The sequence below is a fragment of the Sesamum indicum genome, unplaced genomic scaffold, assembly GCF_000512975.1.
Source record: "Sesamum indicum cultivar Zhongzhi No. 13 unplaced genomic scaffold, S_indicum_v1.0 scaffold00189, whole genome shotgun sequence".
Lineage (NCBI taxonomy): Eukaryota > Viridiplantae > Streptophyta > Magnoliopsida > Lamiales > Pedaliaceae > Sesamum > Sesamum indicum.
Window position 1 is genome coordinate 121065 of NW_011628084.1, and position 18354 is coordinate 139418.

The following is an 18354-nucleotide window of genomic DNA, read 5'->3' on the forward strand; positions in this document are numbered from 1 at the left end:
AGGGCTCTTGTTGAAGAGCATAGGGCTTGACCATGTGAATGCTCTGCTCCAATTCCTTGCTTCCTCTCTCTGCAATTGTGCGTTCTTTGCTTCCCTATAAACTGACTTTACCGATCTTCTTAATGGCCAAGAGTGTTTTCTGTTGGGAATGACACTAATTTTCCGAACTCAAGGAAGTCCTTCCATGTGTTTAGATGAAAACAACACTTGTCCTTATCTAATTTCCCCATGAATACAACTATTTTTAAGAGAATAAGGTTGTAGTTGAACATTTATTTTCATATCTATATAAGGAATTAAGTTGTTGATGTCATGCTCAAGTGGAGAAGTTCTTTCGCAGCTGTCCTGTACGACCTTGATCTCTATTTGTTGGTTCACTTCTAGTTGTTCATGCTTATTCTCTTCGATAGTTTAAATATATTCTTTACAGGTGTATACCGATCTTAGCTGATTGTTGTAGAGTGCCACAATTTGGGAAGAAGTTGAACCAGGTACATAGTGTTATACTAAAGCATATTGATATTTTCAGGCTCTGTTGTTTCTGGACAAATGACCAGTTTAATTCATTCTAGTCTCAACCGTAGGATATGAGTTGTTGCCCTTTTATTCATACCTGGGCGGTCATGTTGCATGTACACCTTCCAAGTGAATGCCTGAGCTAATAGCACAACTAGTTTATACCACCAAAACCTGTTTAATCTATTCTACTCCTTGCCATAGATGTAATTTGCCCTTTTGTTCAAACCTCTATGGTTCATGTTACATATTTTTGTTCACTTGATTGTGTACATCTTGCAAGGGAATACTTGTGCTAATAGACTCGGTGCATGTCTATTTGTATCCAACTTACAGACAATCGTTAATGCCCCAATGTCATTTTGATTCTGAAATTTAACTTGGAAATGTTATGCTTTCCTTTAAAAGTGAAGTTAGAAATTGATGTATTTTTTAAAGAAGATTTTTTTGGTGTATTTGTGTTTCTTCTTGCAATTTTTATGGTTAATTTTTTACCTGAAGGATATTGTATAATAATGTTAGTTATATCATATAAGCTTTCTCCTTGTGCAGATTCTAGTACAACATAGTAAGACAGTTTTCCTGGGGTTGAAGACACGTATTAGTGTTGCACTAGTTTCTATTGCAAAGGAGCAGGCTAGTTATGGGGAGATTACTGAATCAAAGGTTTATTTTCTCCTAATTATTTATTGTTAGTCTTAGTGGATTATTTTTATAAGTTTGGGGCTATACTCTTAGTCTGAATCCAATTTTCTAATATAGGTTGATGCTTTAATGTCTGTCTCTTCTGTGACTAATCGTTTCTTCTTAATATAAGATGGTATTAGTAGCAGAGACAGCTGATTCATACAGCTATTTAGAGTCTTTCGTTGCTATATTAATACTTCTAGCTAGGCCTTGTTCATCAATTATCTTGATTTTTAATCTTCGAACTTGTTCGTGAACAACTATTTAGGAGTCTTTAGTTGTTATATTAATACTTCTGGCTAGGCCTTTTCCACCAATTATCTTGATTTCTAATCTTTAAACTTGTCCTTGAACAGGCTGGCCACGGAGTAATAATACTTAACATTCTTTCAAAATATGGTATGTGGCCTCTATTCATACTATTAATTAGACAATGTCAGAGATTCAATCATGCTATTTGATAATCTTATGAAGTCCTCCTTATATGCTTTCAGTTGGGCATGTGTTGTATTTTCCACTGATGTTATTAGTGAGCTGATTTTGTACATTCTTGTACTCAATATTCAACATATGCCCATATATTCATAACTTAACTGTCTAGTTTGCATATTAGCAACTTTAAGTTTTATCCTTTCTTGTTCTCAACGCTTAATAATGTAGTAAAGCATGAACTCCCAACTTTCCTCAACGATGTTCCTTGCTATGTTGCTTGGCATCCTGCCTTCCATAATATTATTTCATGTTTGAAACAGCATTCTCCTAAATGATAGAAGGAAAGAATGAAGAAATGTCAACATCTGAGTTGTTTGGCGGAGCAAGAATCCGTTACATTTCAAAAATATATTCATGGAGAGCTTGGAGGTTTGTGCGGTTGATTTGAATGTTAGTGAGAGTATGTAATTGTATGTCGTAAGCTACTTTTCATGTTGAGAAAGTAGATTTTTTTAAAGGATTGTCTAAGTTGAGAAAGCATAAATTTAATTTAGCTTTCAGTTTATTCTTCTTCTTCTACTTTTCTAATATTTTTGTACTGCTCAATGCTGCATGCTGATTATTTTTACCATAGAAATTAGTGAACACAAAGTATATAGACAAAGAGATGAGTGCTTCATTGTGCATATGAAGTAGAGGGATAAGATGCAGAGTGGTTAACCTAAAAGAAACAATTTCAAGTATAACAGAGGCTTGTATTATTCGTTTATGCAATTGACTTAGTTGTGAATCTCTATGAGTACATGTATCAAGAATGATTATGCTACTCAAGATTGGTTATGATCAGCTACACCCAAAACCCTTCTATTGTATTTGCTATCTAAAATATGCAACTTGTTAATAGATCTGAAACTTTGAAACAATTAAACATGTTGTTCAATTTGAGAATTTGATGTCATTCGGGTTTAGGCCTTGAACTGATATCCCTTTGTCTATACCTGTATCATTCAGAATGGTACCATGATGCCAATCTGGACCATCATGAGCTTTGTGCTTCATGTTTCCACTATGTCATCTATAATTTGTTTTGACTTGTATTGAAGTACTGTAGCTCATCCAGGTCTTGTTTATAAGAGTGTCACTTTTAGTTGTGTGTTGTGTGTATGTAATGATTGTATGATGGCTTTATAAGTTATTGATTGATGGTTGGTTAAGGCTTCATTTTATCAACTACTTATCTTTTTAAGCAATGCATTGGTAGTTCATAGTTATATGTAGACATTTGCCACATCTATGCATTTGACAGCGTCTTTGTGTTTCAATGTTTTTGGACCACATAGGTAAGCAAGCTTGTAGTACAAAGTTTGGAGGAATGGTCCAAGAAGGCAGTAGAGCTTGAGGAGTCATGAAGGCTTTAGAAGTAAGCTCTGTTCGTTATTTAGTTTATTCAACACTGCTGAATGATGCACAATACACTAATTCCTCTTGTGAACGTGCAGTTTAATAACTCTGGTTGAGGAATTTTGAACTTATATGTTTGTCTTCATGAATGCTCGAAACCAATAGCAAGTGTGTGAGGTGGCAAAGAGGAGGAATACTATAGCTGTGTTGGAGGCTGGGGCTTGGAAACAATGACACAGATGATGATTAAAGAAACTAGGAAGTCTTCGCAAAGTCATAATGGTGCTACAAAGTTGATCATTTTCTTCCCCCCCACTTTTCATTTCATCCATGAAGAATGTCTCTCTTTTTATGTGTTTGTATTGTTATCTTGAATTCTTGATATTTATCATCTACATTATGGTGTAGTACTTTTCTTTTTATCTATAGCAAGTTGTTCTTTTAATAAATAGTTTTGGTTGTATTTTCAGTGGTTTCCAATTAATTTATTACTGTGATGTGGGCATTTCTCATCCTGTTTTATCTGGCTGTGCTATTATGTTATCTCATTCAAGTAAACAAAGTGTATTCTTCTTTCTGGTATATCAAGCTTTGTGAGACATACTTTGTTGTCGGGATGCCATTTATTGTTTAGCATTTTAGGGTTAAGAGTCTTTGTTCAATTGAAATTGCATGAAACTTTTCATATTCCAACTTTGATGTGAAGGACCCAATTCATCATTGGAACGAGATAAAACCATTTTAAAAGTAAAGAATTATGTGACATGTGTAGTGTTAATTAACACATGCGAACCAGAGGGTAACTTCTTTTCAAGATTTCATTTATCTTTTGTTATACTATCAAACTACTTTTTTTTTCTTTTGCTAGTTATTATCAAACTACTTTCATTTATATTATTTTTCTAGTTTACTCTTAGTAATTTGACAAATAAATGTGATTGTAGGAAGTCATAAGATTGAGGCATAAATGTGCACAAGCGTTATATGATTGTTGCTTTGATTAAATGTGGATTAGTTGAGGCATAATTTCATGCATTTTGAATTGCTTTGAAAGAGAGTTAGAATGTCTTCGCTTCTACTAAGTCTTAGGATTCTTGTGAAACTACTTGATGTTGGAGACTGCTATACGCCTTAAGAGAGCATTTGATTCTTATGAAGGTGTCAATCTTGCCTATAAGACCGATCTATCAAAAAAACGATCTGATGGTGTGCCAATTGACTATGACTAGGAGAGGACAAAACTATCGGTGAAATTTTTATGGCAGTTTACAATCTTACTTTGCACATTTCTGATGCCTTATATCTACATCTAATCTTGTGTTTTGTGAAATATATGGGTTGACTTGCTTCTCAGATAGTGGTTAAGTAGTAACAATATTGAATTAAGTGAGATGGTATGAAAAAGGAAAAAAAAATATGACAAGTATTCGGGATTAATTGAAAAGATGAATATGATTTTATATTATGTTGTGTGGTTCTTGATCTACGTCATAATTTGAGTTCATAGAATTTTCCCTTGATAAATTGTATGTGGTATTGGAAAAAGTGATACAATAAAAAGACAACCAAAAGATGGTCTTTATGAGTTGTTTAATGATTATAAGTTAAGATATGGTCATACTCACCAAGGAACACCAAAAAGCCCTGGGTCATCATCTAATTGTGTTTATTCACCATCTTCCTCTGCATTTGAGATTGAGCATGATCATGAGGTGACTCATAAGTTTACCATTGAACAAAAGTTCAATAAGTACAAAACAGGGGGTAAAGGTGATCGTGTGAAATCAGAATTGGGGAAATATTTTAGTGAAGATGTTGAATACATAGAGAAAATTTTGATGTATTAAATTGGTGGAAAGTAAACGCTCAGAGGTTTTCGATTCTCTCAAAAATGACTCAAGATGTATTGACATTTCTGATCTCAATTGTTGCTTTAGAAGCGGTAATTAGTACCGGTGATAGTGTTCTTGATGCTTTTAGGAGCTCTTTGTCTCCTAAAATAGTTTTAAGTACTTATTTGTGCTTAAGATTGGCTTCGAAAAGATTCCAAACCAATTAGCATTGAGGAGAATTTGAGTAAACTTGAAGTCATTGAAAAAGATAATTTTTATTTTTTTCTTGTTTAATTCTATGTACTCTAACTGTTTTCTAGTTGTCTAATTATTTTCCATTTTATTATAGAATTAACTAAGTTGGGGGTTGATTCAATAATTATCGATATTTGATTATGTCAATTCTTCATTTCTATTTTATGCACGACAGCTCTTCGCACTCGAATCAATTCAATAGAATTTTCTTTTTGTGTTTTAGTATCATATAGTTGTGAATTGTTAATGAGATATGGTGTATGTTAAATATGTTGTTGAAGTTATTTTTGTAATTAAATCGTGGTTGTAGTTTTATGATTATAATTTAGTATGGTCAATTATTAGTTTGGTAGAATTAGTTTTATGTAAATGATTGTCTATTTTTTTTTTTTTTGTTCTTATTAGTTTTCATAATTATAAATATTTGCTCATTGATTTTATGAAGCTGTCATGGAAAGGTGTGGATTCTATTTTTGAAGAAGAATGCAAACTGTAGGTCTTAGATTTCTTACTATTAATTGAGTTTCTTTTTTAATAGACATTTCAAAATTTTGGGCAAAATCGTGTTTTGGTACCATTAATAAAGGTCAGTTTTATTTTTGGTACCACAAATTTTGCAAGTTCGAATTCCGGTACCATTAAATAAAAAAATAAGCATTTTTTGTACCAACTTAACGACATAGCCATGTGCCGTGCACATGGGCCTTAGCGGCTGTTAACCTCACAATCTTGGGGGGGAAAGTCACATGAGTCTGAGAAAAACGATGGAAAATTGGTCTTCCAATATTTGTGTGGTACCATTAAACCTAAAAATTAGCCTTTTGGTCCCATAAAGTCATTTGCGGTGCAAAATAAGTAATATAACACATTCTAAAATAAAAGATAGAATCCATAAATATGAAGTAAAATATATTGGTTATAAATACACGATTTGAGCTAATTGAAACCTGATTTGATAAAAAGTTGACAAAACCCACTTGACAAAATATATGCATTGCAATAAACAATTTTTCACTATTTGAAACCCGCCAAATGACTTCAACCTATACAAGTATTTAACATATTTCTAGATGTCTTTTTGTTATGAAACTTTTTATAAACTTTTATTACCTGATATATATATATATATATAATACTTGTTAATTTTCAGCAGTTTTGGAAATTATATGATAATTTTAAATAGTTCTATAATGATTTATTATTTTCTGTATTAACTAATATGAGTCTTGAGTAACATATAAAATTTATAAGATTTTTCTATGGATGGCCGAATTTTATAAATTCATCCATGTAAACTGTGAGTCTGTATTGTAGTTATTCTTCAACTCGATTTTGTAAATTCTTATACCTATTTGTTCAACTAAATTTTTATCTTATATATTTTTATATATGTCAAATCAATACCTTTATCACTTTATTCAAAATTTTCAAAGCCATATACTAAATATATAGGTTGAAGTCTTTTGGTAGGTTTCAATTAGCGAAAAATTGTGTATTGCAATGTATATATTTTGTCAAGTGGATTTTGTCCAACCAGGTTTGAATTAGTTCAAATCGTGTATTTATAACCAATATATTTTGCTTTATATTTATGAAATGTATATTTTATTTTGGAATGTGTTTATTGCTTATTTTGCGCCGCACATGACTTTATGGGACCAAAAAGGCATATTTTTAGATTTAATGGTACTAAAAGACTATGGAATGTTGGAAGACCAATTTTTCCTTCTTTTTTTCAGACTCACGTGACTTTTTCCGCCAAGATGGTAGGGTCGACGGCCGTTAAGGCCCACATAGGCTCTACCATTAAGTTGGTACCAAAAAATATTTATTTTTTGGTTCAATAGTATCAAAACCCGAACTTGTAAAATTTGTGATACCAAAAAGAAAACTGACTTCTTTTAATGGTACCAAAACATGATTTTGCCCAAAATTTTGGTCAATGCTTTCATACTTGTAATTACATTTCTATAACAATATGTTCATATATTCTCTTTAATATATTTAATTGGACTTTATTTTTTAATGTAAAAATATATATAGTTATTTATTCCAAAAAAGAAAATTACCCGAATCGAGCACCTGAACCCAACGGTGCCCGATTAGTCGGGTACCTAGTTCAATCGGGTTCGGGATCGGGTTAATTTTTACACTATCCAACTTGTCGGGTATCTGACCCAAAATACTCGAACCCAATCCAACGCCCACACCTACCTCCATCTCTATTGCTTGGTTAAGACTTTAATTTACTAGATGAAGTTGTTGATAATTGTCTAGCTGAAATTGAAAATTGGATAGGGATGTTAACCAATGGGTTGGTTAAATGTCGATGATATACCAAACTGAATAAAAAACGATGAACCAAACTTCCATCCCCTTACCCGATTTCAACCCTCAGCTTCTAAATTGCCAATCCATGTAGCTAACATACGTTTGGGTATAAACCAGCCTTTATTTGTTGTATTTGCCCTCCGTTTAATTCTCGCATATATATGACTAGAAAGAAAAAGATAAAATATAGGGCAAACTACCTTTTTTAGTCCCGAAAACAAGGCCGAATAATTTTGTTTTTGATACCACAACTACGGTAGATGTTGCTTTTAGTCCCATAAAACTCATAATCACGCATTTTTAGTCCCGAAAAGTCAAGTATGTTGTGGTTTTGGGAGTAAAAGGCATTGTGTTATGGGGACTAAAAAGTCTTAAAATCACACTTTTTGGGATTAAAAGTACGTGATTTGAGTTTTATGAGACTAAAAGCGGCACCTACATCGTTGTGGTATTAAAAACAATTCTACCCTTATTTTGTATGACTAAAAAAATATTGTGCCCTTAAATAAAATCAAATAGTAAACCCTAGTTTCAAATAAAAGAACACGTGAAAGCGTATGATGAGGGAAGAAAAGAATACGACGAGGAAAAGAAGAAAGAAGAGTGAGATTACAAGAGATGCGAAGCAAATTCAAGCAAGGGGCATGCTCTTCATGTGCACAACCTATCATTTGAGAATGTATGTGAGTGAGTTAGGGTTTGCATAAAACTGCTAGTTCGAAATTTGGAATAGAGAAAAGAGGGCATAGAGATACATGTATTGTGGGTGCACTGATGGTTTGAGATGTACAGCAAAGGATTCTTACTGTAGAATTATCTACTGCTATTAGTAATTGTACGTTTTACCGCTTATGGCAGATTCTTTGTGCTGTCGAGGAAACCGCTTAGATTAAACAAGTTGTATTCTACTATTGTACTTCTTTTTACTTAATGAAAATTACCTTTATTGAAAAGATAGAGAAAAGAGGGACCCTCATACCAGAGAAATATTGTTTACACTGGCTTATTTTTGTTGCTATTATATTGAAAAAAGTAAATTGACTTCATCCCTACACATTCCATCACTTCCATCATTTGAGGACAATTTTGCTCTCTTTGATTACACTATAAGGACAATTTTATCTCGATAATTGATTGGTACTTTAATTATTTTAATGGGTTGAAACTATTAAAGGCAACCGAACTAATCATATTTGTTTTATGAAATTGAGTGTGGGAGATCCTTAGTGAATCGAATAAAAAAATAAAAAGTATTCTATATATATATGTCAAAAGATTCATATTTGTTTTATGAAATTTAGCAATAAATAAGAAATGAAAAAAGATATTAAATACTTAACGTTAGTCAACATTTACGACAATATATAAATCAATGCAACATAATTCTAATATTCTATCAAAAATAACCTCCATTGGTGCCATCTACCACTGTCAAATAAAAAATTATCTTTCAACATTGTATCGATATTTACTAGTCCAGTGTTACATTGACTGTCGAGGACCGCATCCGCCGCCTTGAAAACGATGATGGCCATGATAAGGGAGATGCGGGCCACCTCCTCGATAGACCCCCCGGCCTCGAACCACGACGACATAGACGTTGTTGATGAGGAGGGTTTAAATTAGGTTTTATTTTTTTTATTTTTTAATTAGATAATATTTTATATTAATATAATATTTTTCCTTAATTATTAAATATATGAATTAAATAATTTATTTATTTATTTAAATTTATTAAATATATGAATTAAATAATTTATTAAAATATACTACATAAAAATAATAAATTATAAAACCAAAAATTAGGAACATTTTGGTAATTATAAAGAAAATATTACAAAGCTAATTAAATGACTGTTCCTAATACCATTACTAAAATAGTTCTAATCACGTATTTCTAAATTACATTGACCGTTCCAAATATCATTGCTAAAATCATCTCAAATACGTGTTTATAAAAGTGGTTGATCGTTCCTAATACCATTGGTAATATAGTTTTAAGTACGTGCTCCAAAATAAGAATGATCATTCCTAATACCATTACTAAAATAATTTTACATGACTGACCGTTCATAAAACAGTTACAGAAGACTGTTCCAAACAAAAATATAACCGTGCCTAATAGTATTGCAAACATTGACAAACAAACCATTACAAAGGCTATTTCTATATTTATCACAAATAAAAATAAATACAGTTCCAAAATTCAGACATGAGTATTACAAAGACCTTTCCAAAAGTAAACCGATGTAAATAATATAAGCCTTCTAAATTTAGTCCAGTTCATTGCAATTAAAAAAATATTTTTTTTAGAAAAGTTTAATATTAAGAGCAGCTTCTAACAATGTGTTACGGTGCCAGTCTTAAATTAGAACGGTCAGGCATGACCTGTTCCCAAATATTTGTAACGCATTTATAAGAACGTACAACCAACTGTTCCAAAAATCAGTCCAGATTAATTTGGTCACTTTCAAACATTTAGAACAAAAAAAAAAAACTGTTCATAGATTTATTTCTATCCTCTCTCTCTCTTGTCAACTTCTACATCAATTTTTATTCTGTCTCTCTCTTTTCTTCAGAATTTTCTCATTATATTTTTTTATATTTTTCATTTATCTAATTAATATATTTTTTAAATAATAATTAGTTTTTTAAGTGATTGAAGTTGATTTACATTAGAAATTAATCTAAAGAGTTTGTGTATTTTACAAAAAGAAATTACTAAATAAGAAAGGGTGGGGGTGGGGGCTAATGGCAACTTTGGGAATCACAAGTGGTACATGTCGTCATCATCATCTTCATACCCAAGAAACACAAAACATTTCTCTCTCATATTTCTCAAAGTCTGTCTCTCTTCACTTCGGTATGAAGATGACGAATGCGAATTCCTTTTCTTCTTCTTCTTCCTTTTATGGATGATTTCTTAGAATCTTGATGTCATAGTTTTGGGAAGAAATTGTACTAAAGATATCCCAAAAAAGAAAAAATCCACGGGTAAGAACCCTAAAAATCACCATCCTCTTTCCGGCCATTTTACCCAAAACCACCGTCCATCCACAATCCCACGTTTTAAGCCTCACCCCTTCATTTTCCATTTCCTCTATTCATGTTTCGATTCTCACCCAAAAAAACAGAGGAAAGAATAAGGGGGAAAGATCAGCAGAAAGGGAGGGAAGGGTTAGGGTTGAGTACCAGCGGCAGCGGAGGGTGATGTGAACAAGGGGGCCGTTAAGTGGTTTCATGATCTGGGTTTATGACTCCGGAGGGTGATGGGGACCTCTTGTCTTCTGTTCCAATGTAATTCATTTTGACGCTCTCAGCCTTCCAGTTTTCTTGAAATATTGGGTGATGAAAACTTGTTAGTTTTTCACTTTTGAATGTATGAAAACTGCGCTTTTGGTTTTATCATTGGGTTGAAGAATAGTTCAATTCTTGTCTTCTTGGTTATTGTCTTCTTGGTTGGTTTTTTTTGGAATCAAGTTTTAGAAGTGTTCTCTTGTTTTTCTTGGGTAAAAGATGTCTAGAGAACAACACGTTTTTCCCCCCTCCAGTTTTTAGTTTCTTTAGGGTTTTCCTTAAAGATGGTGGGTTGTTCGTTTCTTGGTTGATTTCTTTCAAGATTTTGGTTGGCCTGCCAAGGCAGGGTTTTATTGAACTTTAGGATGTAAGAATTGGAGTGAGAATGCAGATTTTTGTTTTAACGAAAAAAATGCACCCCAAGAAGATCATGCGTTTCTTAGATAAAATTTGGCTATTCTTCTTTCTCTTTGGGTTTCATCCATTTTAAACTGGGACCTTGCAGAGGAGGTTTACCTTTCTGGTTTTTTAAGTTACAGCCATCCGCATATATCTACAAATAAAGCCTGATTATGCATTAGTTATGAAATTTCTATGGCAAATCAAGGAAACAGAAAAGGCTTGAATGAAAAATAATAGGCATGCATTCTAACTAGGTATTTTATCATTATCACGGATCTGTTTCTTTTGATCCCTTTATTGGTTGTTAGGTATGACTAACTCCATCTTGTTGTCAGCATAGTTCAAAACTTTAATATTGGAACATATGTGGATATTGTTTTGTATGTTCTTTTGGTAGTGGTCATGACTCACAAGGAAAATATGTTATGGTCACCTGTACAATTAAATTAACAGTCGCGTATTTAATTGACAGTTGTTAATGTTTTCATTAAGTCCTAACCGAGGACATAACTTGTCTTAGCCTTATCATTGCTTTATCTGCCACTTTTAATGTATTCCCTCTCACTTCTTGTTTCTTTGCTATGAAACTGAGCTCTTATGACAATTTGCACATTCTTAATTTATAAAATATAGAGTTTTCTAAAACTAATTTACTAATATTTTGTGTTTTTCATGGTTGTTTCAGAGATTGGTCATTTGCCTGAAATGGCCAATAACTCCCAGTCCACAAGCATGCAGGTATCGAATTTAAAATGCTTTCTTAAATAATATAGTTTGATAGTGGTTTCTACATAAGCACATATTCTTGACGTATTTGGTGCACATTAGTTGATTATGTATTATTACATGTGAAGTAGTTTGCCACTATTATTACGTTAGCGTGATTAAATGCTATTCCCATTCCTGTAAAAGATAGTGTAGTAATCTAACATGATTAAAGGCGAAGGCAATAAGCATTTTTTTTTACATTCAAGTCTCCATTTCTGCTGTCGTTCTTGGTTCATACTTGAATTAGTTTTTGCATGTAATGTTTAATCTTGATTGTCTTATACGATGATTCATTTAAAATAAATAAATAATCATAAGCTATGCCATGTTATCTCCATTGTTGAAGTGTGAAGAGCATTCTTTATAGTCAGTGCTTTTTAGTCCTCATTAATTAACAAGATATTTCCTCCACTCCTTTCAAGTTCTAATAGTTAGCATCGATATAACATGATTAAAGGTGAAGGCGATAAGCATTCTTTTTTACATTCAAGTCTCCATTACTGCTGTCGTTCTTGGTTCATACTTGAATTAGTTTTTGCATGTAATGTTTAATCTTGGTTGTCTTATACGATGCTTCATTTAAAATAAATAAATATTCATAAGCTATGCCATGTTATCTCCATTGTTGAAGTGTGAAGAGCATTCTTTATAGTCAGTGCTTTTTAGTCCTCATTAATTAACAAGATATTTCCTCCACTGCTTTCAAGTTCTAATAGTTAGCATCGATATACTGGGTTTTACATAATGCTGGGATTGGTTTGACATTACCATGGTTAACCTGTGAATAGCGCTCCCTTTTGTCAATTATGTTGAAGCTTTTTTCCGGAACTCAGGGAAAGTTTCATGCTCTAGCAACTAATATGACTTAGGATAAATATTTCAACGTGGTTAACCATAGCTACAAAGTTGATATTATATTAATCTTGTGTTACGGGGACGAGGATTATACTTTTCTTTCATAGAAGCTGCTAATTTATGTTCTTCCGTATTTACTAAATATGCTTTTATGCTATATTTGTCATGTACTTGTCTCTTCTCTTGTCCAGTGTACCATGGGCATGCTGTAATTGGAAGTCCTGGATGTAATAACTCATCTATATGTTTTCATATGTATAATTTAATGGAAAAATTAGGCGCTTTCTTGAAAGAGGATGAGGAAAGTTTGACTTAGACTTGTATGCCTACTCGTAATCCATCTAGAATCATGATGAATCATCTGATTTCTTTATGTTTTGCAGGGTGATGCTGAATTTGTACCCCCAGCATTGGTGATAAGTTGACAATTGCTGGGCTTTGCTGCAGTTTTCTTAATGTAAATAGAATAGAATACAGTAAAAAATGGGGGGAGCTTATTCCAGGAAGCGAGACCAGCCAGTAAACGAGGATAACCTGAACCGAGGGGTTTCAGGTAGATATACTAAAAGTGGGAGCTCAAAATGGCTTGGAACCTCATTTTCTAGATCATCTATGGACGCTGGTCAAGGGAAATGAAGTTGCCCATCTCTTATGGATATGTGTATATATAAAATTCGGCAAGTATGTTTGGCGTGGTTACTCTATTTATAGTTCACTGTATAAGAGGGAGAGCCAAACTGTTTTAAGTGTATTGACAAGCAATTTTCTTTTGTTGAAGGACATAAACAAAGATAGCACCTTCTCCATGCTGCCAAGGGATATAAGTCAACAGATTTTTTGACAATTTAGTGTGTTCCCAATGTCTAACTGATTCTGTACTTGAAGCTTTTCGGGATTGTGCTCTTCAGGTTTGCAAGCCTTGCTAAGTGAAGAAATAGGTCACAAATTGCTTTGGCTGCCTAAAGGATAGACAACAGCTGGTCTCATGAGCTCATTTTTCTGTTTGTTGCAGGATCTTAATTTGGGAGAATACCCAGGATTTAATGACAATTGGATTGACTTCGTCTCTTCACAGGTTCATCTCTACTCTCTGTGGATCTTTCGGGTTCGGATGTTAGTTATTATCAAACTACTCTCTTTTTTTTTTTTTTTTGTTTTCTTTTGCTAGTTATTATCAAACTACTTTCATTTATATTATGTTTCTAGTTACCCTTAGTAATTTGACAAATAAATGTGATTTTAGGAAGTCATAAGATTGAGACATGAATGTGCACTAGCGTTATGTGACTGTTGCTTTGATTAAATGTGGAGTAGTTGAGGCATAATTTCATGCATTTTGAATTGCTTTGAAAGAGAGTTGGAATGTCTTCGCTTCTACTAACTCTTAGGATTCTTGTGACATCATATTTGTTTGCTAAAAACCTACCTGATTGATCCTTATATCCCTAACATGGGACATGCATCATTTTGAAAAAAAATTCAAAGGCCCTTCCCCTTGGGAAAAAAAAGAAAGAATAGCAAAAAAAAATGAAATTACATCTACTCCGCTGGTTTAGGTCACTTAGTAACTGGGTAACTTCATCACAAATGTTGTTATTCACGTAAAACGGTGGCCGGAGCTATGAGTATGCAAAGCACTTTAGGTAAAATGTGTTTTGGTTGAGTAACCGGGTGCCTTCACCACAAGTGTTGTCATTCGCGTAAAAAGGCCAGAATGCGATGTTTTTTGGTTGAGTAACCGGGTGCCTTCACCACAAGTGTTGTCATTCGCGTCAAAAGACCGAAAGACGGCCTAAAGAACACAAGTCACGGGCAAAAATGAAGGAAAAAAAAGGAGAAAAGAGCCGTGACAAAATACAAGGGGAAGAAAAAAGAAAAAAAATCATTATTGGCCCAAAGAAAAGAAAGAAAAGCGAAATCCGTCCCTACTTAGGTAGATATAAGGAGATAAAGAGTATTGTGCTAGCATTGAGGATGATAACATTTAGAAACCTACAAATTTTATGGAAGCTTGATTGTCCTGCTCTGTACTTGGCAAAACAATGTGTGATGATGGGATTGGCCTCTTACCCTCGTTATGAAAAGTTAGCATTTGTATAATGTATTATTGCATTTGTGTTTTGAGATTATGTGCACATAGTATTTCGTTTTGTCTTGGGGGCTATAACTTTAAAGACATTGCAACAATCCTTTCTTTATTTTTTGATTTATTAAAATAATTATCGCATTTATTTCTTGGTGGCTATCTGAAATCTTTTCTGTATAAAAATCATTTACTTTAGACATGTCTTTTCTTATGTGATTATTATTTCTAATTAGCAGGAGATAGATTCTTGCCTTGATATTATTTTATCAATATAACTGAAAATAATTATTGTAACGACATTTAAATTTTATATTATTATAGTTCTCTTTAATTTTATGAATTATTTCTTTTAGATTGCCATCTCAGCAGGTTCAAGATCAGTATACAGCGGTGATGCTTCTTACATGGGTTCTCCCCAAGCCCCAACTGTAAAACTTAGAAGGAAATGTACAAGTTGTGCTTGAATATAAGAGTTAAAGGAATCTTTCATGCTGGATATAGAGAAGTATCATAACTTTTTAACTTTACTGACCCATGAATGCAGTTTATCCAGGTATATGAGGTCGGGAATCATTATTAACTAACAATTGAATATAAAATCAGATTCCGTTTTTGTCTTCCATTTTTGTTTTAACTCTTTTAATGAAGTTCATGAGATAATTTTATTTCAGTTATATTTGTACACTTGGTGAGAAGACCATGGTGATGTCGCGGGAAGTGCTTCTTAGTGTTGGTGTTCCATGGTGCAGGTGACTATTCGTATTCTATCATATCATTTTTATCATTTGTCCCACACAATTATGTGTTGCTGGGTTCTTATGTTAAACCCATTCAATAGTTCATTGGTAGGGTGAGCTATTGGAGAATTTATTGTCACTCCCCAAAAGCTTATCACTCGAGGTTCAGTCCTGGTAAGTCACTTTTACTGGCTTAACTCCTGTCAATATTTATGTTGATCTATCTCTAGAAGTTATTTAATTTCAATATCTGACAATTAAAGTGCTTATTTTGTTTATTCGATCTATTGTTTTAGGATTTTATTGTGGAGATGCTGCTGATATTTCTACTCTTGAACGGTTGAGTTTTGCCAAACAAGCTTCAATACGTAGTGCACTATTAATTGTCCTCCAATGGTGTCTCACTTCCAGTTATGATAGATTTAGCAATTGTGTTATGTTCTAGGTTTGTTTTCTTTTCTTCTTATATGTGAACCTCTTCTTGTATCATACAGAAAATGATCTCCTTTTGAGTTGAGTTACTTAAGAAGGTTCCACATGTAAATTATGAATAAAAAAGCACGAGCCACTGGCCAAATATCTTAGAAGCCGCATGGAGCCCCTTAGATTTTTAGATCATTTCGGTAACAAGCCTTATGTCACTCATTTTTGCTTTATTTTTAGATGCTTTTCTCTCCCATATTATTTGTATGTTGTATGTGCTTTGAGGTAGATACACATCATATTTATATGCTAATGGACAATTTGGGCCATTTTATTGTAGTGGAGGCAGCTTTTCTTTTGATGATCATCATCGATCTCCCTCGTTCTCTTTTATCCCTACATGTCAATTTATTTTGGAATCTACATAGAGGACGTCTCTAAGGAACAAGAAGAATGTGAGGTTTATAAGGTGACTCTTGTGCAATACAATAATTTTAATGATTCAAAGGCCCTCATGGTATGTTCTCTTGTTTTCATCTTCCTACGAATTTGAATTATAAAAGTATGCTCCATGACTTCTGGCTTTATGTGTTCTCTTTATCCATTTATGCTATCTCTTCGAATAGATGAAGTGCCAGAGCCCATATATGTAGCATGTAATTTTATTTTGTGCGACTCAAGTGTATAAACTTGGCCGTGGAATATACTAATTACATTGCAGCAAATAATAGGATCATTCTGATGTAATAGTATGTTTGCTCTTTGAACTCAAGGTTTTTGTCAACAAGTCAATGACTTTGGATAAGCTAAGGTAATCTTTATCAATAGTCATCGATACCATGAGTTTGACTGATAAGAGTATACTCCATGACTTGTTGCTTCATTTGTTCTCTTTATGTGCATGTTTCCATGCTTTAAAATATTACAACATTGAAAATATTTGTTGCTCTTATACACCAAAAGCATAATCTATTGCATATCCTTTAATTTATAAAAGTGTGTACATGATACAAAAAAAGATGTGAAAAATGATAGAGATTGATTTGGCTGATTGGATGTAAGAAATATTAGAGAATGGATTTGGGTTTACCCGAGGCCATCATAAGCTTAATTTGAAATAGAACTAGAAATCTATATCTATATCTATCTACATTTACTTCTATGTAAAAATTATGAAGAGTTCAAATAATTTCTTACCGTTTTTAATTTGACTAAACTAAACTTTTAATAGTTATATTACGTAGTCCTTGTGAGTTGAGTTACTTAAGAAGGTTCCACATTTAGTAAATTATGGATAAAAACACACCATGTACTGGCCAAATATCTTCAATGCCGCACGAAGCCCCTAAGTCTTTTAGATCATTTCTGTAAAAAATCTTATGTCACTTGTATTTGGTTTTATTGTTTAGATATTTTTCTCTCCCACATAATTTGTTTGTGTATGTGCTTCTGAGGTACACATCATATTTATATGCCGAAGGACAATTTAGGTCGTTTTATTGTAGTGCAATCAGCTTTTCTTTTGATGATCATCATTGATCTCCCTCAATTATTTTGCAATCTACAGGGAACATTTCTAAGGAGCAAGAAGAAAGTGAGGTTTATAAGGTAACTGTTGTGATAATTTTCTGTATGCGGGTACTCTTAATGATTCAAAGGCCTCATGGTATGTTCTCTTTTTTTCATCTTACTACGAATTTGAATTGTAAACTGTGTTCTCTTTAAGTATTTATGCTATCTCTCCGAAGAGATCAAGTGCCAGAGCCCATATATGTAGCATGTAATTTTAGTTTGCGTGATTTAAGTGTATAAACTTGGCCATGCACTAATTACAATACAACAAATTATAGGATCCTTATGATGTAATATATGTGTTTGCGCTTTGAACTCTACGTTGTTTTCAGCAAAAAAATGAATTTTGATAAGCTAAGCTAATCTTTATCGATTGGAATGATCATAAACTGTATCTGAAATAGATCTACTTAAACATCTACATCCATATAAAAAGTATGAATAGCACTAACAATTTTTTGAAGTTTTTAGTGTGACTAAACTAACCTTATATTAAATTTAATAATTTTATTGCGTCGTCCTTTTGAGTTGCGTTACTTGAGAAGAAAATCACTAGCTATTGACCAAATATCTTGAGAGCCACATGAAGCCCCTTAAGAATATCATTCCGATAACAAGTCTTATGTCATTTGTATTTAGTTTTATTGTTGCGATGCTTTTCTCTCTCACGTTATTTGTTTGGTGTATGTGCTTCTAAGGTAGAGATGCATCAAATTTATATGCCAAAGGACAATAGTCAGCTTTTCTATTGATTATGATC

At 32.9% G+C, this 18354-nt stretch overlaps 1 long non-coding RNA gene across 4 annotated transcripts; it reads left to right on the forward strand.

Annotated features, from left to right (window-relative positions):
- The first annotated feature begins 10245 nt into the window (after positions 1-10245).
- On the forward strand, positions 10246-17937 carry LOC105179685. Of its 4 annotated transcripts, XR_002286362.1 has the most exons (8): positions 10247-10751; positions 11839-11891; positions 13160-13457; positions 13555-13684; positions 13789-13851; positions 15232-15611; positions 15701-15773; positions 15896-17937. It is a non-coding gene; the product is annotated as an uncharacterized LOC105179685 (long non-coding RNA). The 4 variants fall into 4 exon arrangements; XR_002286361.1 differs by having other exon boundaries at positions 10246-10751; positions 13160-13684; XR_002286363.1 differs by having other exon boundaries at positions 10246-10751; positions 13160-13684; positions 15232-15415; positions 15534-15773.
- The last annotated feature ends 417 nt before the right edge of the window (positions 17938-18354 follow it).